This window comes from Triturus cristatus, chromosome 3_2, assembly GCF_964204655.1.
Source record: "Triturus cristatus chromosome 3_2, aTriCri1.1, whole genome shotgun sequence".
Taxonomy (NCBI): Eukaryota; Metazoa; Chordata; class Amphibia; order Caudata; family Salamandridae; genus Triturus; species Triturus cristatus.
In genome coordinates this window covers 706,484,290-706,511,417 of record NC_140584.1, presented here as the reverse complement: position 1 = coordinate 706,511,417, position 27,128 = coordinate 706,484,290, and positions in this window count along the sequence as shown.

Here is a 27,128-nt window from a genome sequence, read left to right as displayed (position 1 = left end):
TTTATAGTTATTTATATATTTATGGATTTTAACAAGTATTTCTGTAGTTGAAGTATTTTGTTTAGCTCTATCTTTATTTAAAACGCAGTTGTAACTGATAACATCCAATCACGAAGTGTATATAAATCATGTCACTGGGGGGTCATGTGATCAAGGCTGTGTGTCAACAGCCGAAACGTTATGCTGACCAAGGAGGAATAAATTAAGCACGCTAAAACTTTCTTGGCACTTTGTGGTCTGTACCTGTTATACAAAGAAGAAGACAGGACTGTTGGAAGTTATATATATATATATATATATTACCTACTGGCGGTCGCCAGTAGGTAGTTATAGTTAGGACCACGTTTCCATAGGAAATCCGCAACATTCTATTTTGAATAACTTTGGCGCCGGTCGACGAATCCTCGCGAATTTCTCAAAATAGGTGGGGCGCTACGCTCCGCTCCTACCCTGAAAGTCTCGGGGGGATTCGTCAAGCGGGGGCTGAGATAAAAGGGGGGTCCCAAAACATGTTTTTCCCATGCATTTTTCCATAGGACCTTTAGACACAGCTACAGCCCGAACGGCTGAACAGAATTACTTGAAATTTGGCAGAGAGGTAGTCCTCAGGTCAAGGAAGTGCCTTTTGTAGGTTTGGTGTAAATCTGTTCAGTAGATTCAGAGAAAATAGCCTTTAAATCAATATATATATCTGAGCCAGCTTACGGTGCGCTTACGGTGCGCTTACCGTACGCGTACGGTGGCGTGCGCGAGCGCGATTTTGATTGGCTGTTAGATGTTAGTAAACATTCGAATCGGTCGAAACCAGGAAGCGGCGGCCGCCATTTTCTCTCTCGCTCTCTGAGTTGGGCAGCAAAAACGATGCCAAAAAATGTCTAAAGAGGCAGTTTCTTGAGATCCTAACCACCCAGCATTGATATAGGGGTCCCCAAACAACCCCCAAGCCCAAAAAAAATAAACATTTTTTTTTCGGAAAATCGTCGATTACGCTTACCGTATCGTGCGTACATGGCCCATCCCGCATAACGTGGGCACGCGGTGCGCGCAGCGCACCGCGTGACCACCGTGCGTGCACGGCACTAACTGCGTAAAGTGGGCGCGCGGTGCGCGAAGCGCACCGCGTGCTCACTGTGCGCGCACGGAACGAACTGCGTTAACTGGGCGCGCACGCCACGAATGGCGTAAAGTAACTTAGCATTTAAAAAAACATACAAATTCACTGAAAAAACCATAGGTTTCACACACGTTATAGTTAGGAATTAGCATTTAAAAAACCTTGCAAATGCACTGAAAAAACCATAGGTTTCACACATGTTATAGTTAGCTGGACATTTTATTGATAAAAAACCAATGAAATTCCCCCGTTATAGTTAGTGCAGGCAACTATAACTCACGCAACCGCAATCTTCTGCTGATGACATATGTGTCTTTATGAAAAAAAAATATTTGTAATATATGTATAGCTAAAATTTAATGGAAGAAGACATGGGCAAATAAGTGTCTAAATACAGTATTAGCATCAGCAGAGGATTGCGGTCGCGTGAGTTATAGTTGCCTGCACTAACTATAACGGGGGAATTTCATTGGTTTTTTATCAATAAAATGTCCAGCTAACTATAACATGTGTGAAACCTATGGTTTTTTCAGTGCATTTGCAAGGTTTTTTAAATGCTAATTCCTAACTATAACGTGTGTGAAACCTATGGTTTTTTCAGTGAATATATATATATATATATATATATATATATATATAAACAAAGTTCGCCGCCAGCAATAGCCTCGCACGGACCAAAGGACGAAAAGTGGACCTCCAATTGTAAGTGCAAATCCAATTTTATTTCGTGCCAAGCAAGTCCGCCATTACGCGTTTCGACCCCCACTCGGGTCTTGATCACATGACGCGTTGCATAATCAAAAAGCGACATTTAAAGTGATAAGTGCAAGGATATGACGACAGAGAGTTAAAGTGCAAATGCATGGTAACTAAAAAGTTACTAGTAGCAGCATATAGCATTCAATTGCATGTGCAAACTTAACGCATTTAAAATACAGTCAATAAATATATAAAATATATAAATGTATAAATATACTGTCAAATGCTAAAACAATTGTTATAAAACACACGGTGTGTAAAAAAGCAAATTTCGTGGTTGATCCTGAGTTTTGCATACTTAGTCCATATTTACAACAGATAAAGAAAACCCTCATTTTGTAAGCAAATGCAAAGACACATGGCATTTAAAATCTTGTCTGATGTACCCATTGGTTCTATACACAGCTAAAAATGCCTACTCATATCTCGTATATGTGTCTTTTCAATTCATTGTTACTATCAACCACAGAGATTATTTTATAAATGCTGTTAGATGCATTAATTCCTTTATGCTGCTTTATATGTTGTGCAATCATGCCCAAGTGGGCCTTCTTATACTGATGTCAGTCATATACTATTCCTGCATTAAAATCACCTATATATATATTCACTGAAAAAACCATAGGTTTCAGGGGCGTTATAGTTAGCTGGACATTTCCCTCGTACAAAACCCTAGAAATTCCCCCGTTATAGTTAGTTCAGCTAACTATAACTCGCGCCCCCGCAATGCACTGCTGATGACGTCACATATTACATCACTCATGACATGGTCAGTGACATCACTGATGACATCACTGATGACATCTGAAATGATGCCCCTGAAACCTATGGTTTTTTCAGTGAATTTCTAAGGTTTTTTAAATGCCAATTCCTAACTATAACGCCCCTGAAACCTATGTTTTTTTCAGTGAATTTCAAAGGTTTTTTAAATGCTAATTCCTAACTATATCAGGCCTGAAACCTATGGTTTTTTCAGTGAATTTCAAAGGTTTTGTAAATGACAATTTTGAATGTATTAATTGTTATACTGATTTTTTGATACTGATTTACTATATTTTTTAAACTATTTATTTTTAGATATATTTTTTTTATTACATTATAATTACATTATACATTACAATACAAAATATACTTTCTCAGAATGAATTACTTTAGTTTAAATACTTGGCAAATAGGCAACAGACTTTTAAGTACAGTAGTTACAGTTGTTGCAATGGGCAACACAATTTCAAACACAAAGCAACATTGAGCTCAATGTGAATTTCTAGTGAAATGCAATTAGTTACTTTATGGATTACTTTTCTAACCACAGGACTGGATCCTAGATTCAGTCCTTGGACATCTCCTGTAAACAGTTGAGTAAAAGCACTTTGGTGACAGTAGTTATTTTAAAGGAATATTATTGTATTTTAAACGTTGACACTTAGAAATGTTTTCCCATAGAATCACCAATGTTATCCTATGGCACAAAATTCACTTAGCAGGTAAGTAGTGTTATCATTACTTTTTCTTACTCAGTGGTGGATCCTGGATCCAGCACTGGCCAACCTCCTGTAAACAGTTGAAAGAATGTGTTTAAGTCATACAGACGATTTTTTAGGAATATTTTTAGTTTGTGAAAATAGACACTTAGAAACTTTTCTGGTGAAAACCACACAATGGATTCCTATGGAAGGAAATACAAGTTACTGGTAAGTACGCTTAGAGTTACTCTTCCGGGTCAGTGCTGGGCTAAAAGATGCAGCCCTGGGTTCTCTCCTGATAACAGGTGAGTAAATCGGAATTCATAGTTCAGCTGATTTTAGAGGAATATTTGTACGTTTCAAAAATGGACACTGAAAATTTTCTGGTGAACACCACCCAATGGATTCCTATGGAAGGAAATACAAGTTACTGGTAAGTACGCTTAGAATTACTTTTCAGGGTCAGTGCTGGGCTAAAAGATGCAGCACTGGGTTCTCCCCTGATAACAGGTGAGTAAATCGGAATTCGTAGTTGGGCTGATTTTTTAGGAATATTTGTACGTTTCAAAATTGACACTTAGAAAATTTTCTGCTGAAAACTACTTAATGTATTCCTATGGAAGGAAATACAAGTTACTGGTAAGTACGCTTAGAATTACTTTTCAGGGTCAGTGATGGGCTAAAAGATGCAGCACTGGGTTCTCTCCTGATTACAGGTGAGTAAATCGGAATTCGTAGTTCGGCTGATTTTCGAGGAATATTTGTACAATGGAAAAGGAAGGGGGCGGGGCCTGAGGTGACGTGTGCAAACACGCCCTGTGGCGCGTTTTAAGTTGGGGAATTAATTCCTCTTCAATCCTGTGGTCCCCTGGGGGACAACTAGCCCACCAGGTACCTCCAGTATGCATCAGGGAGCTGCGTTGCAGAGCGGTGTTCAGAGGACACTCTGCAACACAGCTCCGATGCGCTTCCTGGGAGGTACCTGGTGGGCTAGTTGGCCCCTAGGGGACCTCTGGATTGAAGAGGAATTAGTTCCCTAAATTAAAACGTGCCACAGGGCGTGTTTGCAGACATATCACCTCAGGCACCACCCCCTACCTTCACCACTGTGCAAACGCGCCCTGTGGCGTTTTTTAAGTTGGGGGATTAAGTCCCCTTGACTCCTGAGGTCCCCTGGCAGCCAACTTGCCCACCAGGTACCTCCAGTATGCTCCAGGGAGCTGCATTGCAGAGAGGTGTTCAGAGGCCACGCCCCTTTTTACAACACTCTGCAACGCAGCTCCGTGGCGCTTACTGGAGGTACCTGGTGGGCTTGTTGGCCCCTAGGGGACCTGTGGATTGAAGAGGAATTAATTCCCTAAATTAAAATGCGCCACAGGGCGTGTTTGCACACATATCACCTCAGGCCCCGCCCTCTACCTTCACCACTGTGCAAACGCACCCCGTGGCGCGTTTTAAGTTGGGGGATTAAGCCAACTAGGCCACCAGGCACCTCCAGTAAGTGCCACAGAGCTGCGTTGCAAAGAGGTGTAAAACGGGGTGTGGCCTCACGACACCTCTCTGCAACGCAGCCCCCTGGCGCATACTGGAGGTTCCTGGTGGGCTAGTTGGCCCCCAGGGACCCCCAGTATTCAAGGGGAATTAGTTCCCCCTCTGCAAACGCGCCAGGGAGCGCGTTTGCCGAGTGGTGTAAGGAGGGGGCGTGGCCTCTGGCCCGATCCCAATCTTTTCTGCCGGCATTGCTTTTCGACATGGGGAGCAGCTAACATGCTGCTCCCCATGTGGAAAAGCAATCAGCTTTGCTTCATTGAAGCGAGAGCAGGTTTCCCTGCTCTCGCTTCAATGAAGCAAAGCAGTTTGCAATGACAGGGTGGGAGCCACGAGGCTCCCGCCCTGTCATTGCAAACAGCAGTGTCCCGGGGGTGGGCACCCCGGGACACAGCAGGAGCCGGCCCTGGGGGGTGGCGGTCCCCAGGGCCATCATTCGCTCCAGGAGGGGGGCCACGTGGCCCCCCTCCCACACGGACAAGTTGCCCCGGGGGGTGGCGGTCCCCGGGGCTGGGGGCCTGAGAGCCCCCCCATCGCAAATACTTTCAATTCCCGGGGGGTGGTGGTCCCCGGGGCTGGGGGGTTGCGAGCCCCCCCACCCATTTTCTATAAGCCCCAGGGGGTGGTGGTCCCCGGGGCTGGGGGGGCCGTGAGCCCCCCTATATAGTATCTCTGAGCCCCGGGGGGGTGCCTGGGGCAGTGTGGGGGGGATTGGGTCCCCCCACACTTTTTTATTTCTGCCCCCGGGGATTGGGCCCCCCGGGGACCAATTACCAAGAAGCGCGGGAGTCCCGCACTTTTTTTTTTGGCCGAAATTCCCGCTGGGTGCGCGAATCTCGCCGTTTTAAAAATGATATACTTTTTTGGGCCCTGGGGGTCCTTGTGGGACCCCCTGAGCAGGCCTAGGGGGTCAGGGTATTTCTACCCTGCCCCCTTGTCGCGTTTTGCGCCTTTGTTTTTGTGCTTTCTTGTGCCTCGCCTGTCAACACTTCCTGATTCAGAATGTTGGCAGCCAATTAGCATTCAGCTCGTGCTCGGGAGGGTTCGGGGAGGGTGCGGGGAGGATCCGCGGATCCTCCCCGGCCATAGATATCACTAACATTTAACTCTAATTTTTTCAGGAACTACTGAACGGATTTACACCATTTAAGCAAAAGGCACGAGTCTGAACTGAGGACTACCTCCTTGCCAAATTTGGTGTAATTCCGTTCAGCAGTTCGGGCTGTAGCTGCGACAACAGGTCCTAAGGGAAATTGCATGGGGAAAACGCATTTTGGGACCCCCTTTTTTCTCGGCCCCGCTTGACGAATCACCACGAAACTTTCAGGGTAGGAGCAGAGCGGAGCTGGCCAAATGTTTGGAAAATTTCGCGAAGATTCATCAACCGGCGCCAAAGATATTCCCAATAGAATGTTGCGGATTTCCTATGGACAATAGGTCCTAACTATAACTATCTACTGGTGACCGCCAGTTGATAATATATATATATATATATATATAGATATATATGTATATATATATATATATATATATATATATATATATATATATATATTTCACGTGCACTAATTATTTGTATAGAGCCTGCACAAGTGGGCGTGGCTGTATTCACAGCCTTCTGGTTCCTGTAGTGCTCCGTGATCTTACTCTAGTGAGTCCGTTACACATCCCAGAAAATCAACGCATATAAAAACCCCTGTGGGTTTGATGTTCGCTCTTGTTTAAACACAAATGTCTTATTCAGCTGCCTTCGGAAATCACCTCCCATACTTGATGACACCTTCGTGCCACTTGGGCAGGCTCTATACAAATGATTAGTGCACGTGAAAAACAAGTTACTAACCACAGAATGCTATTTAGGAAGGGAAAGGATTCCCGAAACCGGTCTGGCAGTTTGAACTTTTATGATTGTTCCCTCCGTTATTCACAGAATGCAGCTGCCCTGAAATAAATTGTGGATCATTTGTACTTACCTTGTGGCTTCTTCCAGTGGGGCAACCATTGTAAGTGGATACTGAGCGGCTATGCCTGGCCGCGGGAGAAGCCCGCTGCAGCAGCAGACCCTGATCACGCCACGAAGGTGTCATCACGTACTGGAGGTGAAAAAACATCGGCGAGATTCGCGCACCCAGCGCGAATTCCCGCCGAAATTTTTTAAAAAAAGAAGCGCGGGGCTCCCGCGCTTCTTTGGTAACTGGCCCCTGTGGGGGCTAAATCCCGAGGGCAGAAATAAAAAAGTGTGGGGGGGTCCCAATCCCCCCCACACTGCCCCGGGGACCGCCACCCCCCAGGGCTCAGAGATACTTTATGGGGGGCTCCTGGCCTCCCCCAGCCCCGGGGACCACCACCCCCCGGGGCTTATGGAAAATGGGACGGGGGGCTCGCAGCCCCCCCAGCCCCGGGGACCGCCACCCCCGGGGCTTGAAAGTTTTTGCGATGGGGGGCTCTCAGGCCCCCCAGCCCTGGGGACCACCACCCCCAGGGCAACTTGTACATGTGGGAGGGGGGCCACGCGGCCCCCCTCCTGGAGCCAATGATGGCCCTGGGGACCGTCACCCCCAAGTGCCAGCTCCTGCAGTGTCCTGGGGTGCCCACCCCCGGGACACTGCTGTTTGCAATGACAGGGCGGGAGCCTCGCAGCTCCCACCCTGTCATTGCAAACTGCTTTGCTTCATTGAAGCGAGAGCAGGGAAACCTGCTCTCGCTTCAATGAAGCAAAGCTGATTGTTTTTCCACATGGGGAGTAGCATGTTAGCTGCTCCCCATGTCGAAAAGCAATGCCGGCAGAAAAGATCGGGATCGGGCCGGAGGCCACGCCCCCTCCTTACACCACTCGGCAAACGCGCCCCCTGGCGCGTTTGCAGAGGGGGAACTAATTCCCCTTGAATACTGGGGGTCACTGGGGGCCAACTAGCCCACCAGGAACCTCCAGTATGTGCCAGGGGGCTGCGTTGCAGAGAGGTGTAATGAGGCCACACCCCTTTTTACACCTCTCTGCAACGCAGCTCCGTGGCGCTTACTGGAGGTACCTGGTGGCCTAGTTGGCCGCTAGGGGACCTCAAGATTCAAGGGGACTTAATCCCCCAACTTAAAACACGCCACGGGGTGCGTTTGCACAGTGGTGAAGGTAGAGGGCGGGGCCTGAGGTGATATGTGTGCAAACACGCCCTGTGGCGCGTTTTAATTTAGGGAATTAATTCCTCTTCAATCCACAGGTCCCCTAGGGGCCAACTAGCCCACCAGGTACCTCCAGGAAGCGCCACGGCGCTGCGTTGCAGAGTGTTGTAAAAAGGGGCATGGCCTCTGAACACCGCTCTGCAACGCAGCTCCCTGGCGCATACTGGAGGTACCTGGTGGGCTAGTTGTCCCCCAGGGGACCGCAGGATTGAAGAGGAATTAATTCCCCAACTTAAAACGCGCCACAGGGCGTGTTTGCACACGTCACCTCAGGCCCCGCCCCCTTCCTTTACCATTGTACAAATATTCCTCTAAAATCAGCCGAACTACGAATTCCGATTTACTCACCTGTTATCAGGAGAGAACCCAGGGCTGCATCTTTTAGCCCAGCACTGACCCTGAAAAGTAATTCTAAGCGTACTTACCAGTAACTTGTATTTCCTTCCATAGGAATCCATTGTGTGGTTTTCACCAGAAAATTTTCAGTGTCCATTTTTGAAACGTACAAATATTACTCTAAAATCCGCCGAACTACGAATTACGATTTACTCACCTGTAATCAGGAGAGAACCCAGTGCTGCAACTTTTAGCCCAGCACTGACCCTGAAAAGTAATTCTAAGCGTACTTACCAGTAAATTGTATTTCCTTCCATAGGAATCCATTGTGTGGTTTTCAGCAGAAAATTTTCTAAGTGTCAATTTTGAAACGTACAAATATTCCTCTAAAATCAGTCGAACTACGAATTCCGATTTACTCACCTGTTATCAGGAGAGAACCCAGGGCTGCATCTTTTAGCCCAGCACTGACCGTGAAAAGTAATTCTAAGCGTACTTACCAGTAACTTGTATTTCCTTCCATAGGAATCCATTGTGTGGTTTTCACCAGAAAATTTTCAGTGTCCATTTTTGAAACGTACAAATATTCCTCTAAAATCAGCCGAACGACGAATTCAGATTTACTCACCTGTAATCAGGAGAGGACCCAGTGCTGCATCTTTTAGCCCAGCACTGACCCTGAAAAGTAATTCTAAGCGTACTTACCAGTAACTTGTATTTCCTTCCATAGGAATCCATTGTGTGGTTTTCACCAGAAAATGTTCTAAGTGTCCATTTTTGAAACGTACAAATATTCCTCTAAAATCAGCCGAACTACGAATTCCGATTTACTCACCTGTAATCAGGAGGGAACCCAGTGCTGCATCTTTTAGCCCAGCACTGACCCAGAAAAGTAATTCTAAGCGTACTTACCAGTAACTTGTATTTCCTTCCATAGGAATCCATTGTGCGGTTTTCACCAGAAAAGTTTTTAAGTGTCTATTTTGAAACATACAAATATTCCTCTAAAATCAGCCGAACTACGAATTCCGATCTACTCACCTGTTATCAGGAGAGAACCCAGGGCTGCATCTTTTAGCCCAGCAGTGACACTGAAGAGTAATTCTAAGCGTACTTACCAGTAACTTGTATTTCCTTCCATAGGAATCCATTGTGTGGTTTTCACCAGAAAATTTTCAGTGTCCATTTTTGAAACGTAGAAATATTCCTCTAAAATCAGCCGAACTACGAATTCCGATTTACTCACCTGTAATCAGAAGAGGACCCAGTGCTGCATCTTTTAGCCCAGCACAGACCCTGAAAAGTAATTCTAAGCGCACTTACCAGTAACTTGTATTTCCTTCCATAGGAATCCATTGTGTGGTTTTCACCAGAAAAGTTTCTAAGTGTCTATTTTCACAAACTAAAAATATTCCTAAAAAATCGTCTGTATAACTTAAACACATTCTTTCAACTGTTTACAGGAGGTTGGCCAGTGCTGGATCCAGGATCCACCACTGAGTAAGATAAAGTAATGATAACACTAATTACCTGCTAAGTGAATTTTCTGCCATAGAATAACATTGGTGATTCTATGTGAAAAGATTTCTAAGTTTCAACTTTTAAAATACAATAATATTCCTTAAAAAAAATACTGTAACCAAAGCGCTTTTACTCAACTGTTTACAGGAGATGTCCAAGGACTGAATCTAGGATCCAGCCCTGTGGTTAGAAAAGTAATCCATAAAGTAACTAATTGCATTTCACTAGAAATTCACATTGAGCTCAATGTTGCTTTGTGTTTGAAATTGTGTTGCCCATTGCAACAACTGTAACTACTGTACTTAAAAGTCTGTTGCCTATTTGCCAAGTATTTAAACTAAAGTAATTCATTCTGAGAAAGTATATTTTGTATTGTAATTTATAATGTAATTATAATGTAATTTAAAAAAATATATCTAAAAATAATAGTTTAAAAAATATAGTAAATCTGTATAAAAAAAATCAGTATAACAATTAATACATTCAAAATTGTCATTTACAAAACCTTTGAAATTCACTGAAAAAACCATAGGTTTCACGCCTGATATAGTTAGGAATTAGCATTTAAAAAGCGTTTGAAATTCACTGAAAAAAACATAGGTTTCAGGGGCGTTATAGTTAGGAATTGGCATTTAAAAAAACCTTAGAAATTCACTGAAAAAAACATAGGTTTCAGGGGTGTTATAGTTAGCTTTACAATTCCCTCGTACAAAACCCTAGAAATTCCCCCGTTATAGTTAGTTCAGCTAACTATAACTCGCGCCCCCGCAATGCACTGCTGATGACGTCACATATTACATCACTCATAACATGGTCAGTGACATCACTGATGACATCACTGATGACATCTGAAATTACATCACTGATGACATCACTGATGACGTCATCCAGTGAGTGTGTGTTTCTGTAAATTTAAAATATGTTTAATATATATATAGGGAAAAACCTATGGAAGAATGAGTGGGTGTATAAGTGTGTGAATGGATGATTTAGTAGGCGCGTGACTGATTCTATAAGTGAGTCATTAAACGTATCTTACTCCAGACTAGTGACTAAACTGTGTGAATGTCTGTATCTGTCTGTCTGTTGGTGTATAAGCGGCTGCATGGTTTTGTGAATAGCTATATGAGAGTTTCTATGGGTTATTGATTGGTTGTCTGAGTATCTGTTTGGGTGCCTGAGTGTTTGTGTGGGTGGGGTCTGTGTGACTCTGTGCATACATGTGTGAGTGGGTGATTCTATGGGTGCATGGTTTTAAGAGTGCATCTGTGATGGAGTGTATGGTTGGGTGTGTGTATGTATGGGTGTGTTAGTGATTGAATGTATATCTCAGTGGTACATGTGTGAGTAACTACATATGTGAAAGGGGACTCACCTTGCCTTGCTGACGCCGCAGGACCACCGCTGGACCACCAGGGACGGGACGCACACGCTGTTGGTTCCCCTCGCCGCCACCTGTGATCGTTGGCCGCAGTGGGGGGGACTACAGCTCCCGGCAGACATAGCGCCGGCCAGGACTTCCTTCCGGCTTGTTCCACGCCCGGAGGCGCTACAAATACAGAGGCTCCCTCGGTGGAGTGGGGGACTCACCTTGCCTTGCTGACGCCGCAGGACCACCGCTGGACCACCAGGGACGGGACGCACACGCTGTTGGTTCCCCTCGCCGCCACCCGTGATCGTTGGCCGCAGTGGGGGGGGACTACAGCTAACGGCAGACATAGCGCTGGCCAGGACTTCCTTCCGGCTTGTTCCGCGCCCGGAGGCGCTACAAATACAGAGGCTCCCTCGGTGGAGTGGGGGACTCACCTTGCCTTGCTGACGCCGCAGGACCACCGCTGGACCACCAGGGACGGGACGCACACGCTGTTGGTTCCCCTCGCCGCCACCCGTGATCGTTGGCCGCAGTGGGGGGGGACTACAGCTCCCGGCAGACATAGCGCCGGCCAGGACTTCCTTCCGGCTTGTTCCGCGCCCGGAGGCGCTACAAATACAGAGGCTCCCTCCGCGTCGCGGGACGCGCGCGGGCGACGCCGGGCTGAGCCTGGGCAGAGGGCGGACCGTCTGTGGCCGTCAGGGGCCAAAGGAGGCCGGGTTGGGCCACCCCTCTAAGGCAAGTGATCACTTCAAGCTTGGATACATCTCGTAGCATATCACCTGCTGTACTGTAGTTACTTATGCATGTAAGTTTGTGTCTTGTACTATCTTGAGAGTTGGCTGGCTACAAGCCCGTCAGAAAGACTTTTGCCCTCATTAGTGGACATATACTAAACGGTGAATAATTGGTTGCTGGCTAGCTTCGTGTTCTCATCATCCTTCGCTGGCAGAGGCTTTGTGATACGCTTTGACTCACTAACAGCAAATAGATCTAGATAGTGCTCCCAGCTACCACTCTGGCCTAATATACACAATGTACAACTAAATAAGAGGATAGCCGTTAGGCCCTTTCTTGTGTGTGACCCAACTTATAATTCACTATTTATTGTGTTGCAAATGTGGTGCCTGAAACATCATAAGTAATATATCCCTAAGTTCAGGGCAATTAGGGTGACCACAGATAGTTAAGTAATCGGGCTTTGAACCTAACTGTGCCCCATATTGTCAATCCATGGCAAAGAACAATTCCACTATGGATAACTACCTTGTGAAAGTAGTAAGTCAAATTAATAAAGACAGAAGGAAGTCATTGGGCCGCGAAAATACTACTCCTATTGATGTAGGCTCTTTGAGTAATGGTGGTAATACCAATATAAATACTGTGGCACCTAATGTCCTAGCGACTGAGTCTTTGTTAACAGAGTTTATGGCGCTACCTGAGTCTCCTGTAGTCTCAGAGTGTCCCTTACTTACGCCTGTAGACCCCAACACCATACCCCTGAATCTGTTGGACGAAATTAGAATTGACCATCATTTAGAATGCTCCCCAAAAAAAAGGGCTGTAAGGGAGTGCAGAAAAATGAAACCAAATAGAGGTGGGGCACAGCATAAATCGAATCGTGAAGCTACTCCCAAAAATTCCTTCTGCCAAAAGGGGACTATGACTGAAATTTGTGGAAATGATATATTTTCAACAACAAATACTATGTCCTGTATTATCAAGGCCTTTGAGGACAAATTAGAGGCAGTGGTAAAACCACTAGCTGAAAAAATAGATATATTATCAGCAGAAGTGCTTAGATTAGGTGGCTCCCTTTCCTCACTAATTGACACTCAGATTAAATCACAGGGTGGGACAAATGAGCAAGAGGGAAGAAATGTACAAGTCCCGATTAAGGAGAATATCCTTCCATCTAATTCCACACTAAACAACCAGACGTTGGATAAAATCAATGCCCCGGATGCAGATCTACCTTCTACAGGTTGGACAACGGTCCAAGCCAAGAAAACTCGCTCTACTAATTTACCCCCACAATGTGAACCATATGTTGTAGTACTTACAAATGTGCCACCTCTAGACATTATGCAGTCTAAGGTACAAAATGAATCACACGATTCCCTCAAACGGAAAACAGTTTCCTGGCTAAATCACAATTGTGGGTTCCCTGTCAATTATTCAGATCAGATTCTATCAACTAGACGGGTCCCCTGGATTGGGAGTGCCAGGAAATCTTGTAAAGGTGATTGCATAATTGTCAATTTCAAATACCCTCAACACGTGGCGACCGTACTACTTAGAGCAGCATCATTGGCACCGAGAGAGAATAGTGTGGGTGTACATCCTTTAGGCTACTTCTATCAGCATTTAGCCAGGGGCAAGCAGATTAACACTCCAAGCATATCCCAAAACGATATCCAAGGTTTACCTTTCCAGATTAACACAAATAATAGGTACTTGGCACTAAGCACCTTGGATATGAATGACTGACTAATACCACCTTCTGTGTCAGATGTGGAGACTAAGCTAGCAACCCAAGGTGGAAACATGACTCTGACCACAGCGGAACCCAATGTTGAAATTGCCCAAATAAGGTTGGAGGCCCCCGTAACTGTACATGAAACCCAGACACCCCATCCTAGGAAAACTATGGAGATTCTTACAAATCCAAGGGTAACTACTGCCAGCTTGGGTGAGAACAGACAATGCGGTACCAAGCACACTAAGATTGGGGGGCTAACCATCGTAAATCCACCGTCGCATGGAAATAATGTTCCACATATCATTGCGGACGGTGCAGCTGAATTCCCACCGGCTAGATTAATAACATGGAACATAGTAGGGGTATCCAGGAATATGCAGGATGAGGGTTGGTGTTCTTATATTGAAAACTTTTACATCATTCTTCTCCAGGAGACCTGGGCTTTAGACATACCTCATAGACTGGGTTATAGAACTTTTAGTCGTGGCGCAGTGCCATCTGCGAGAGGAAGAGCATCTGGGGGTTTGGTGATTTGGATAAGGGTTACTGTGGAGGCAGAAATCACATTACTGCCGATTGATTCCCCTGATATAATGGGATTAAGAATGGTAACCACGGGGAAAGAAACAATATACTTAATAAATGTTTATCACAGACCGCATCCCCATAGTAAAGATTCACAGGTGATAGTCCTCCTTGATTCCTTTTTAAATACTTTAAGTCCAAGTAAGCAGGTAATTGTTGGAGGAGATTTTAACTGTCAATATGAGCCGATATTGGGCTTGGATACTTTATTTGAAGAACAGGATACAGCTAATAATGTCCTTCCTTTAGAGTCCAATAATATGGTAAAAAATTCAAGAGCAGCTATGCAGATTTTACAACTTACAGTAAACCATGAATTAAGGGCGTGTAATGGCCGCTTTCAGTCTGATAGACCAGCGGCTCCAACTTTTGGTAGGGGAAATTATAGGTCTCATATAGACTTTTTAATGGCCTCCATGAGCCTATGGTATTTAATAATAGATTTCAAAATAGACCATAGAACAGAGAGCGACCACTTCCCCCTCCAATTATGGTTACATTCATAACCTTTCGTACAAAAAATAAACATGATAGCCACGTTAAATAGTCCTGTAGGAGAACATCAGGTCTCCAATAATAGACGTGTCATTAAGTGGCCCTATATTCTGGCCAAGGATGAAACGATGATAAACATATATAACTCCTTTGCTGACATATTGGAGGGAAGTCATATGCTTGCTCTAGGTACCCAGGATGTACTTAACTTACATTATAAACTTGTAGATGCACTGACTCCCCATTTAAGTAAAATCTATAAAAAGGATTCGAGTCAGAAAGATAATCATTTAGCGACAATAAACCAATGGTACAATAAAGATTGTCGTAATGCTAAAATTGACCTGATTCAGGCTGTAAAAGTAAAGGACGTCCAGGGAATTAAAGATAGTAGATTAGCATATAAAAAGACATTGTCCCAAGCAAAAAAAGCCTGGGATGATGCTCTCTGGGATGACCTTTTAATTGCAGCCCACCAGAAAGAACAGGCCACATTTTGGAATCTAATCTCCAAAGGGAATAAAAAAGGCAGATCATCTAGGGATATATATCTTGATGAAGAAACCTGGTGCAATCACTTCTCTAAATTATATTGCAATATAAATGAGGAGATGGCCATGGATGACCATGAGATAAATAGATCATTTGATAAAAATACCCGTCTACATTTTAGTCTTGAAGAAACTGTTGAGGCACTACAGGCTATTAAAATGGGCAAAGCACCAGGCCCCGATAAAATCCCCGGTGACTTGCTAAAGCATGATGCAGGAATTTGGGGACCCTACATTAATTTTTTATGTAATTCTATAGTGGCCGGGACACCAATTCCCGAATCATGGAAAGGGGCTGAAATTGTTACAATTTTTAAGAAAGGGGATCGTTATGACCCAGCAAATTACCGCCCTATAAGTTTAATTGATCTTTTACAAAAAACTTTCGCCAGACATATTTTAAATAGACTTTTATCGTGGATAAAAGGGGAACAGATTTTAACTAAATACCAAGCAGGATTTAGGTTAAAAACCACCACAGTAGATCAAGTATTTAGATTTATGTGTATTTGCTGGAAATATATTAATATAAGAAAGGGAAGCTTGTACATAGCATTCATCGATCTAAGGGCTGCTTTTGACCTTGTACCCCGTAAATTACTTTGGTCTACTCTCAATGATTTGGCAGTCCCCAGTGAGCTACTCAAGGAAATAATTAGACTCCACACAGGAAACTATGCTAGAGTTAGATGGGGTAAGGGAGGAGAAATCTCAAAGGAGATCCCTGTGGATCGGGGCGTCCGCCAAGGGTGTGTGCTGGCGCCCACACTCTTCTCTCTATATGTTAACAATATACCTAATTATCTAAAAGATTGTAAACATGACTCCCCGAAATTAGCAGATGAGGTAGTCACCGCATTGCTTTTTGCCGATGACACAATTCTCATCTCGCAAACCCCGCAAGGTTTACAAAACCTAGTAAACACTTTTAATAATTACTGTGTGGAAAAGGGATTAGAAATTAACTCATCCAAAACAAAGTACATGTCCATAAACCCTCAGAAATCCTTTAGAAAGAACTTGGCTTTAAACAACCAGAAGTTGGAATATGTCGAGAGTTTTAATTACCTGGGTATTATGCTGGATAGTATGCCCAATTGGAAAGGGCAATTGGAAAAAAGTAACTTAATTTTAAAACAAAATTCAATGCCCATCCTAAAGGTGCACGGCAGTAGCCAATCTAAATCAATCACGCCGGCACTTGAATTATTCAAAGCAAAGGCCCAATCGGCAGCACTTTATGGCGCTGAGGTCTGGGGTTACTCCTGCAACAACACTTTCAGGAAGGAAGAGAACACCTTCATACGCAGGTTACTTAAAATACCAGTAAGAACACCGATAACTCCAGTTTTTCTGGATATCAATCTTAAAAGAACTGATCATCAAGCCACACTAAGGCCATTACTCTATTGGATTAGATTATGGACAACCCCTGAGCTGAGCGACTATAAGAATGGACTGTTAGAAATAATCAGGATTGACGAATATAAAAGTATCCCCTGGTTAAAACATATCTCCCAGTGGTTCAAAAAGCTTGGGTTTCCCCATTTTTGGGAAAACCCTCAGAATATGTTACCAATCTCAAAAAATCTTTTGAAATCTGCTTTTTGGGCATACGTAAAGAATGAAGTATCCACTAGTACTACACTGGGTATATTGTCACAGAAATTTTTATCTGTTAAGGATACTCCTATATTCGAACAATTCATGGACGAGATAAGACCACCATTAGCTAAAACACTGTATCTACAATACAGGTATGGAGTTTTACAGATTGCTGCAAATACCAGTAGTTGGAGGGGCAATGAAGATGATAGTGGATTGTGTACCCTTTGCGTACAAAAAGCAAAAGAAAATGATGCTCATGTACTGTTTTTCTGCCCAGCTTATAAAAAGCCAAGAGTTCGATGGATTAAACCCCTGTGTATAAATTTGGGGTTTAGGTTTTTTAAAGAGGCAGAACGTACATTCAAAGCAAATACTTCACAATTAATAGTTTTTGGTCTAAGTAGATTCCTATTCAATGTATATCTCATAACGAATAAGAAAGGATGCAAGCTATAATACTTAAAGGCTGGTTAGATAACGCTCCTGCTTGGTTTGACATTATGAATTTTACTCTTCCCCCCTTTTTAAAATGTATTATAATAATCTTTTATATATTATCTGGCTTTCTTAACTAATTTATATGTTTTTAGCATAGCTGTGATAGAATTGAATGTGACTGACCTCCATTTATATTGCCTGGAAATTTTGGACTATGTATTATACATGTTTTATTTATGTATGTTGCTTTTATGACAAAATAAGTCGAAATAAAGCTGAAATTGAAATTGAAATTGAAAGGCAGTATATATGTGTGTAAGAGTATATAAGTGGGTATATGTGAGAGTGCGTGATTGTTAGAGTGGCTGTATGGACACTTGCTGTTTTATTTTTTGGATGAACATATTTCTGCAATAAAAGCACTGCACTCGAACTCTATGCTGTGGTCCGTACCTATTTGTTGCCGTGGATATGGCAAATAAGGACTGTGGCTTTTTCATATATCCATATATATGTATATGTATAACGTATTTTAATATGCATTTAAGTTAACATGCTGTAGATTTTAATTTGATTAATACTGGTTTTAAAGTACACATATGCAATTATTTAACATTAATATTTTATTTAAAACTTTTTATTCACGTTTCTGAAGGTAAATAACTTTAATAATTTGGGTTTAAAAAACGAAACACATTATTAAACCCAATGTTTCTTTTCCATCCGGAGAATTACTTTAATTATCAGGTACTCATTAACATATATCAACAATTGTAATGGGAATGAATCGATCGGAATTATTTAAAAAGATCTTAGAGGCAGATTTACAAGCACCTTGCGCCACTCTTGCGTCACTTTTAACATGGGAAAAGTGAAGCAAAAGTGGCGCAAGGGGCTTGTAAATCTGCCCCTTAGTTTGCAAACTAGCTCTTTAAAGAAAATTGTATGTTCTGCACTTATTGCCCGTATGCTCCTTTAAGACAGCAGTAAATTATAAGGATCGCAGTAAAAGAAATAAAATGACATGCATAGAGAATGTTTTAATAGCTTGCATAAAAATCACTTCAAATGAGAATATTGCATAGGAGAGAAACATTGCCTGGTCTGATGGATTCTTAATAACAAACACAAGCATTATAGAGCTGGAGACAGTAATGTGCATCAAACCAATGATCTCTAGGTCAAAGTATGTCTTGCAGCATTAATGTGAGATAATATTATGGCACGGTAGGATAATGGCTTCTTAATAACACAGTGTCAATGTAAGATATCCTATTGCACATTACTGGCATGTCAATAATCAAAGGAGTAAGAAGCGGCTATTATTATACATATTGCTAACATGGCATCTTAGTTCAGAAGAGACACAATTACTTTCTTTTAACTATTTCGCCAAAGGATATTGTTTGCAATTTGTCTAACACAATAAGTGAAAGTATATTTTAACACCTAGTTGAGAAAGAAACACTGTATGTAATACGTGGCATGCACTTTGATGTCAAGATAATCATCGTGCTGTGTCGTATTTGTACAATATAATTTTTTAAGTGCTAAAAGTTTTTACCAACTTTTTACCATTTGATATCTCTGCCAAAATCTGACATTTGCAATGGCTTGTACCGATCTTGATGCTGTTATTAACTTTAGAAATGCCTACATTACTGCTACACTAGTAATGTGACACTTTGTTATATTTACATTTCACTATCAAAACTATTAACCATTTGCTGGCTTGTGGCACATTTGCTTGCTCGTGACACCAAGGCCACTTTGTGGCGCTATATTGTTCAAAGGTCAGTTATGCCATTTAATATAATTTGTATTTATAGAGCACACTTTCACTCCAGAGTATCTACCCCAGTCATCAACTCAGACACATACAGATTAGTTTGCTCCCAATATGAACAAAATGCTGTTCTCTACGTTCCATAATTTCTGTTTTATTCTTTTGTTCATTTGGCATTTGCTTCAAAGCAAACTCCATGGAGCTAGTGTGCATAAGATAAACACCCTTCTGAACAACATGTTATTCCATTGTCATCCTTCTTGTACCTCACCACATCATGTGGTGCTGTGGCCCATTGCGTGCAGATGTGTTTGGAGTCATTGGGTTGTGGTTCAATAGCTTTTCTAATGGTGGAGGTCTGTCGTGATGTTCACTGTGCTTCGTAAAGCACTGCTGTGTCAGTCAGCCCCTTAAGAAATGGATCAGTGCACATCCTGTTTGTTGACTGGAGGTGGGCACTTCCACAGGGCCGAGCACAAATATTTGCTTTCAGCGTGAATACCATTGTCGTGAGTCGAGATTGACTTATTCGTGGCTATCTATTCAACAACATGAGAAATTGTAAGAAGTTAGTCAGTCCTTGTGGCACCAGGCACACAGACACCACCATCACAATTGGGTTTCATATTTACAATGCGTTTTTAGATTGGATGTTACCCTGAGGTGTCAGAGCACTTTACAATACAGCGAAAGAACAATACATGAGAAATTTAGAGTAACAATGTAGAAGGTGACAAGACGTCTAACTAATATGGTTGCTCCCGGTGAGAGTTACATTTTTACATATTACATATTCAATACAAATTACATATTTAGAAAAGTTAGAGCACTTAGGGGTACATCAATGCATATTACATACTTATGATTAAAAGGCAGATGCAGAGCAGAGTAGGCATCCTAATCTGCCAATAATCCGCCTCAAAAGCATTGACTCTTAGTGTTAGACCTGGCATCTTTTGGCACGTTTCTCCTGTTTTTTTGCTATCTGACCTCATGGTTTTGACTCTGTGAAGATAGAGAAATGGAGTTTAGCATGCCTGTACTTAGAATGTAGAAATGCATCTTTTAGTAAAGGTGATTTTTATATTCTGTGTTTGAAAATACCACTTTTAGTAAGTAGGTATTTTCTTACTTATGCCATCCTATGTGCCAATACTGGTTATGGATTGACTGTATGGCTTTGGAGTGAGGGGGCTGGGGATGTACATTCTCTTCAGACAGCCACTGGGGGGGGTCGAGGTGTGTCCTGCCTTTCCTGGATGAGAATAGACCTGAGTTGCATTTACAGTAGTGGGAGGAGATTTCCTTGCACCTGAATGGGCCTGGTCTGCCTTGGATAATGCTGTCTCTACCTCCTGCTGGGAAGCTGGGCCAGAGAGTACCAAACTGGCTTGGACTAATCACAGACACTATCTACCCAAGAGAAAAAAGATAAATTCAGTATAGATATTGGGGTCCAGACCCCAGAATTTTAGAACTCGCTGGAATCAAGGAACCTGCCATGGAGAAGAGTTGGAAGAACTGCCAGGAGGATTACTGCCCCTATGATGTGTGGTTGCTTTGTTGGGTTGGTCTGCAGTCGCGGATTTTGCCTTGGGCAGTGAAAGGACTGGACTGAACCTTCTTCACTTATTGCTGAGTATCTCCAAGGGCTTGAAATAGAACTTGCCTCCTGTTCACAAAGTCTCATGGACAGCAAAGACTTCACTTACATCTAGGTATCACCTCTTTAACCGTGGGTTTTTAGTTGCCACAGAGGGGAAAAGCAGCTGACACCGTCACCGCTGCTGGCTCCGTGTCCTGAAGGCACCGCAATGGGCACCGCCGCACTTTGCACCTCATCCCTGGTCTCACAAATGACGACGAGCACCACCACCACCGAGCCGCTGCTTGCACTGCGATCTATGGGAACCACACTCTGCACCGTCCCGCTTCACTCTGCCCTCCTGGTCTTACTGACGACGTCGCTGCCCGCTGACCTTGACACCCATGACCGCACCGTGGTTTGGGGGCACTGCCCTGTCCAAACCTCAGTCTGGGCCCACCGACGCAAGTTCCCATCAGCTGGCCCTGTCCCCGCCACCTGTCAGCACCGCAACGAGTACTGCCACACTCCGCACCGCAGCCCTGGTCTCACCGACGCTGCTGGATGACTGTCACCGAGCCGCTGCCTGCACCGCGACTTGAAGGCACCGCATGCCGCAGTGCTACACTTCACATCGCAACTGCAATGGTTACCAGGACCGGCCCGCACCGACGTGGTCGGCCGTGACCAAAGGTACTGGTTACAAGCCTGCTGACACTAACACTGGCCTGAACCGAAGTAGTCGGCCAGAACTGTTGGAGTCTGATTTTTCCAACACCACGCTAACCACAGACAGAGCTACTGGATACAAGTAACTACATTTTTGAGTCATACTTGCAAAGTGCCTTTTTTTGATTACTGTATGTTGGTCTTTTATCGTTTTGGTCTTCTTTGCACAGATAAATGTTGGTTATTTTTCTAAAACTGGGGTGGTCTCTTTTTGTAGTGTTTTCACTGTATTACTGTCGATTATGTGCAAAACCTTTACACACTGTCTCTGAGATAAGCCTGACTGCTCATGCCAAGCTACCAAGGGGGTGAGCAGGGTTTATTTTAGGAGTGTATCCCCTTATCCTGACTAAAAGGGTCCCTATTTGAACAAAGGAGCAAAGCATTGCCAACTAGAGACCCCCATTCCTAACATTGGTTGTCACCAGTGAGGATAGGACTTGCACTTGCACTTGACCTACAGTGATTGGTGTATACTACTACCATATCGCAAACTACTACTTTTTGGTCTATTTTTGTCCTTCAATCTTCTATTTTAACTTGAACTTCCTACTGCATCATGCCTGGAACAGCAGTATCATCAATGGAATCCCTATAAGTGGCCTTTGAGGAAGAAAGGTAAGAAACCTACAATGTCAAGCAGTTGAAGGCTGTTTGTAAAACGCTAAAGGTCCAAATCAGAGGCTCACCAGGAAAGAGGAGCTACCAAAGGTGCTGAGGGCCTGGGTAGCAGCCAGACATGCCAGTGGGCAGTCTAGAGATCTTAGTGTGGAGGAGTCTATTACTAGGGTAGATGTGCTTTTGGGATAGGAGGGGTTCCTCCAGGCCAGGCAACAGTGGCTTGTCCCCAGAAGAGCTGGATGACAGAAGGGAAGCTAGGAGGCATCAGATAGAGCTTGAGAGGCTAAAGAGGGAATCACAGGAGATGGTTTAAGACCATGACCATGAGTTCAAGGAGCTGGAGTTAAAAAGTAAATCCAGCATGAATGATGGCAGATATTCCTCAGGGCACTCAGACAGGAGTGTGCACATTCCCAAGAATATAGGCAAGAAAATAAAAAAAGGGTGATGACATACAAAGGTGGTTTCTGGGCTATGAAGCAGCTTTACACCTAAATGGGGACACTGAAAAGCATTAGGGGCAGGATTGTGGCCTCATTTGTCAGAAGAAGGGAGGGACACTCTGTTGGCTTTGAGTAAGGGGTACAACCTAACCTACACTGACATGAAGGAGGCCCTTCTCACTAGGCATGGTCTCACTCCTGATCAATACCGGGATCAGTTTAGGTCTCGTAAGAGAACTGATTGCCAGACATTGTTGGAATGTGTGGATTTTTTCTGCAGAGCACTGGATGGTTTGGTAAAGGGCAGCAAAGTAACAGATTTTCAGGCGCTGTACAATTTGATTGTGTGGGAGCACTTGTCTAGTCCATGTTTTGCAAAGCTGTGCCGGCACTTAACTAATAGTAAGCTGACTGACCCCAAGAAGCTTGCTATGGAGGCGGACCGTTGAGTGAGTACCAGGGTCCACAAGAAGGTGTATGGGGAGACTCAGCCAAAGGTGGGCAGGGTCCCCAGCAGAAGAGTGGGGGGACAAGGGTAAAGCCCAGGAGTTCTCTAAAGGGCCCCAAACTAATACCCAGGGTAAAGGTTCTCATCCCCCAGGAGATAAGCAACAAGGGGTCTCTTCAAGGAAGCCTGCAGAGATCGGTCCTCACAAGTGCTATGCCTGTGAACAGGTGGGTCACTTGAAGGGGGACCCTAAGTGTCCCAAGAGGGCACAGCCATCCAGCGGTGGGCAGTCCAAGGTGTTGGCTAGTGTAGCGCTTGAGAAGGAGGGGCATCCACAGGAGGGTGAGTATCTCTCAAGAAATGACCCTCATCTCACTAGGGGACAGTGAGAGGGTCCCAGGAAACCATGTGCCTGCTAATAATAAAAAATACAGAACCTGGGTGACCATCAATGGGAGAAGGGTACAGGCTCTCAGAGATACTGGAGCCAGTGTGACCTCAGTCCGGTGTCACCTGGCCTCTGAGGAGCAAGTAGTCCCCGGGGCATTCTAAGTAGTTGCTGTCGACAGCTCAGAGTGCCAGTGTATGGTGGCGCAGGTTCCCTTTGAATGAGGGAGGGTCTCAGGTCCCTTGAGGGTGGTTGTGAGCCCAACCATGCCTGTAGATAGTCTGCCAGGTAATGATCTGCAGCAGTCCTTGTGCAAGGATGTTGAGCTCAGGTCTCACTTGGAGATGCTTGGGTTGCCAGAGTGGGCATTCGTGAACACTCGATCAATGGCATCCAGTAAGGGTGATCAGAAGGACCTAGAGCATAAAACAGTGGCCCATGTTACTGCCAAGAGTAAGGGCAGGGGGTGCAGGAAACTCACCCCTGAGGTTTCCATGGCCCAGGAGGAGGCTGACCTCGAGGTGGACGTCCTGGTACCTACAGGCGAGCAGGTAGCTGAACTGGGGGAAATATCTGAGCTAACCCATTGGAAGCAAGAAGGTGGTCTCACCAGGGAAGAATTCTGCAGGGAGCATAAGGAATCTCTTTCTCTAGATGGTTTGTGGCAGCAGGCTGCAAACCAGGCAGCTAGTGATCAGTGTGGATCACACTTGAGTTACTGGGAGAATGGTCTCCTATACAGCAAACATAAGGTTGCTGAGCCAGGGTCAGCCCGTGTGCTGGTGATGGCCAATGCTTCAGAACCATCCTACTGGATCTGGCTCACGATGTGCCTTTGGCAGGACATTTGGGTCAGGACTAGACCTTTGACAGTATTTTTACCCACTTCTTCTGTCCCCAAATGCGAAGGCAGTGAGATGCACATTGTACGTCTGGCCAGACTTGCCAGGCAAGTGGTAAGAGTGGGAGGAAGTGTAAGGTTCCTCTCCAATCTTTTACAGTTGTAGGAACCCCTTTTGAAAGGGTTGGGATGGATATTGTGGGGCCACTGGATCCCAAGAGAGCCAGCAGCAAGAGGTGCATCTTGGTCTTGGTGGACCACACCACCTGGTACCCGGAGTCTATCCCTCTCAGGACAATGACGGCGCCAGTATGGGCCAGGCGTTAAGTGGGATCTTTTCCAGTGTGGGCTTCCCCAGAGAGGTGGAATCTGACTGTGGGCCCAATTTCATATCCATGTATATGACATCCCTATGGGAAAAGTGCAATATGACCTACAAGTTCACCTCTCCTTACCACCCACCAGGTAATTGTTTGGTGGAGAGATTCAACCAAACGTTGAAGGGCATGATCAAGGGTCTAAGAGAACCCTTGAGGCATAAGTGGGACGCCCTCGTACCATGCCTTCTCTTTGCATACAGGGAGGTACCACAGAAGTCCTTAGGGTTCAGTGCCTTTGAGCTTCTGTATGGGCACCATGTGAGAGGACTTCTTAGTTTGGTCAAGAAAGGCTGGGAGACAGCTCCCAGGAAAACTCCCCAGGCTGTATTCAGCTACATGCTGGCCTCCAGGAACCGAACTTCCCGCATCAGGAAACTCACTCAGGCGAACCTGGAAGAAAGCCATTAGGAGATGAAACGCTGGTATGACCAGAATGCCATGCAGGTAGAGTTTCAGCCAGGCCAGAAAGTGTGGGTCATGGCCCCAGTTGAACCTTGTGCCTTGCAGGACAAGTGGACTGGGCCTTTTGAGGTGGTGGAGTGCAAAAGTAATGTCACCTACCTGGTGAATTTGCAGACTCCCAGTAACCCTTTGAGGGTCCTACATGTGAACCATCACAAGCCTCAATTTAAGAGGTCCGAAATGAGCATGCTCTCGATGACTAATGATGGGATGGAAGAGGAGAGTGAACCTCTCCCTGACCTTCTGTCTAACAAGGAGCACAATGGGTCAGTGGAAGGTGTGATCCCCTCCCCTACACTGACCCCAGAGCAGCAGAGTGACTGTCACCAATTGTTGGGGCAGTTTGCCACACTGTTCTTCTTGACCCCAGGTGTTACTTACTGGTGTACCCATGACGTGGACACTGGTGACAGCCCTCCTGTGAAACACAAGATTTACAGGTTGACTGACTGGGTCAGAACCAGCATCAAAGAGAAGGTCTTTACGGTGTTGGCATTAGGGATGATCGAGCCCTCCAACAGTCCTTGGACCAGCTTGGTGGTCTTGGTACTGAAGCCTGCTGCACCTGATTCCACTCCTGAACTGCAGTTCTGTGTGGATTACTGTGGGCTCAATGCCGTGACCAAGACTGACATGCACCCCATCCCCAGAGCTGATGAGCTCATTGATCGGTTCAGAGCTTCCAAGTTCGGCAGTACGTTTCACTTGATGACTGGGTACCAGCAGATTACCTTAACCGAGGGAGCCAAGGAGAGGTCAGCATTTTCAACCCCAGAGGGGCACTATCAGTTTTTGGTGATGCCCTTTTAGTTGAAGAATGCCCCTGTCTACTTTCAGAGGTTGGTCAACCAGCTGTTGGCTGGGCTGGATGGTTTCAGTGCTGCCTACCTGGGAAGAACACCTGCAGCACCTCTTCTGGGAAGTGTTGAAGACTATGTGGAGGGCAGGCCTCACTGTCAAGGCCAGTAAGTGCCAAATCGGGCAAGGCACTGTGGTGTACTTAGGGCACCAGGTAGGAAGTGGCCAGGTGGCGCCCAGACAGCCTCCGATTGACACCATTCTGGCTTGGGAACCCCCAATGACCCAGACAGAAGTGAGAGCCTTTTTATGTCTCGCCAGCTACTATAGGAGATTTGTCAAGGGCTGTGGCACCATTGTTGACCCCCTGACACAGCTGACTTCCAGGAAGCAGCCCAGCAAGGTGATCTGGACTGATGTCTGCCAGAAAGTTTTTGATGCCCTGAAGGTAGCCATGTGCACTGCGACTGTCCTCAAGGCACCCCACTTCTCAAAGGAATTTGTAGTGCAGGCTGATGCTTCAGAGCATGGCATGGGAGTGGTGCTCTCACAACTTGCTGAAGAGGGCCTAGACAAGCCTGCAGAATTCCTTATCAGGAGACTATTTCCGAGGGAACAGAGGTGGAGTGCCATAGAAAGAGAAGCTTTTGCTCTGGTCTGGGCACTGAAAAAGCTAAGACCCTACCTGTTTGGATCTCACTTCCGAGTTCAGACAGACCACAGCCCCCTCAGATGGTTGATGAAAATGAAGGGTGAGAACCCTGAACTGTTGAGGTGGTTCATCTCCCTACAGGGAATGGACTTTATTGTGGAACACCGCCCTGGCACAGAACATGCCAACACTGATGGTCTATCCAGGTTCTTCCACCTTAGTGAAGAGAACTCCAAAGAGGTTGGGTAGTTCTCCCTACTTTCAGCTGGACGGGGACATGTGTTAGACCCGGCATCTTTTGCCGTGTTTCCCCTGTCTTTTTTATTTCTGACCTCCTTGTTTTAACTCTGTTTTTGCTGGTTTAGTGTCTTGGTGCACTTTCTCAATGCTGTCCATTGTTAAACTGCAAGTGCTCCTATTGTAAACTGGATTATGGATTGGTGTTTCCAAGATTGCCATATTTTATTCACTGGTAAGTCCCTAGTAAAGTGCATTGAGAGTATCAGGCCTGTAAATCAGATGCTGCTATTGGTCTTGCAGCACTGA